This window comes from Nematolebias whitei, chromosome 12 (assembly GCF_014905685.2).
Source record: "Nematolebias whitei isolate Nwh7 chromosome 12, NemWhi1, whole genome shotgun sequence".
Taxonomy (NCBI): Eukaryota; Metazoa; Chordata; class Actinopteri; order Cyprinodontiformes; family Rivulidae; genus Nematolebias; species Nematolebias whitei.
Window position 1 is genome coordinate 48301443 of NC_056509.1, and position 1597 is coordinate 48303039.

General features: G+C 47.8%; 1 protein-coding gene across 1 annotated transcript in view; it reads right to left on the reverse strand.

The window, feature by feature from the left end:
• The window catches only part of mei4 (meiosis-specific, MEI4 homolog (S. cerevisiae)), a 10294-nt gene that overhangs the window by 1167 nt on the left and 7530 nt on the right, over window positions 1–1597 (reverse strand). The gene's annotated exons all lie outside the window — the stretch shown is intronic.

The following is a 1597-nucleotide window of genomic DNA, read 5'->3' on the forward strand; positions in this document are numbered from 1 at the left end:
ACTGGAGACATGTCCAGGATGTCCCCGTGATGGACTGGAGACATGGCATGGGTGTCCCTGTGATGGACTGGAGACATCTCCAGGCTGTCCCCCGCCTCTCACACAGTGAGAGCTAGACATGGACACCAGTGACCCAAAAAGGAAGAAGCAGGTAAAGATGACGGATGGATGGACGGACGGACGGACGGACGGATGAATGGACGGACGGACGGACGGACGGATGTAACTTAAGCTAACGTTGGGTGCAACATGTGAATTTTATTTGTGAGGGATGAAAAAGTGTTCAATATAATTCAAGTGCAAACCTGAGCCTGGTTTGGTGTTTGAAGGTGAAAAGTCCCGATGCGTCCTAAAACATCTAACTAGTCTGAGACGAGCTACCAGGTTTGGGTTCTGAAGTTCTGCTGTTTTCTCACCAAACATCTCCGAGACGTTTCATCCGGTCCTGAAGAAAAGAGGACAACCCCTGAACAGGAGCCAGAATACGTCTCCAACAAAACATGACTAATTCAATCAAAGTGGAAACGCTCAGCTGAGAAATTAAAGCCTCATTATTCCAGAGAGCAGCTGAAGCGCAGCTCTTATCAACCTTGTGAGTTACAACACGAGTTGCAGCCGTTCACAGAGGCGTGTCTGGACGTTCTCTTGGAGGATCGTTGGGATGACAGAGGAAAATGAAGGAGCTGAAATTCAATTTTCTTGGTAATGCCTCGGCGGCTGATTACCCTCGAGCCCCGACTGATACAAGGACATGGTGTCAAAGTGTCTGCAGTAATTACCACAGGAAGAGAGACACTTCTGTCGCTCCCTGTGGCTCTGGAGTCCGAAACCTTTACGACCTGAGCAGCCACGAAATGTGTTAAAAGCAGCTTCCAGCAGGACACGGCATGACAGGAGCGCCGCATACGACACAGTCAACAAACAAGACAGCATTTATTACATCTGTAGCAAAGACTGCTGTGACCTTCATGTGTGACCTTGAGCTAGGGTGATGTCGACGCACCGTCTAGTGGTGGGTGTGTTTCAAGTTAGCTTAAATTATCGAGCGGATCAGAAGTCCTGAAGAGAAAGTTCACGTATGGAGACCACACGGCAGCACGGCCGCCTGTCGACGCCGTCGAATCCAAACCAGTGTCTGACGAACGGAGACGTTTCAAAAAAACTAAATTATTCTCCGTTATATTTACAGTTTTATTGACATTTATAAACACATTTAGAACAGTAGTCTGTCGCTACTTCGCGGTTCGTTTTTCACGGACTCGCTCTATCGCGGATTTTCAAAATAAAAGTGGACACACAATTAGCTGATTGATGGATGAGCCGCATGATTGTCATGGAAATTATATTTTACATTATTTAAATTTATTTACACCTGCTGCACCTGTGTGCAGCCCACAGCTGCAGAAAAAGCTTCTTCCTGCTGCGTGTCAGACTTTGGCTCTGCAGCAGAGAAGTGGACGTGGTCGAGAGGCTGGCAGGAGGCAGAGCAGTCATCCATCTCCATCCATCCATCTCAGTCATCCATCTCCATCCATCTCAGTCATCCATCTCCATCCATCTCAGTCATCCATCTCCATCCATCTCAGTCATCCATCTC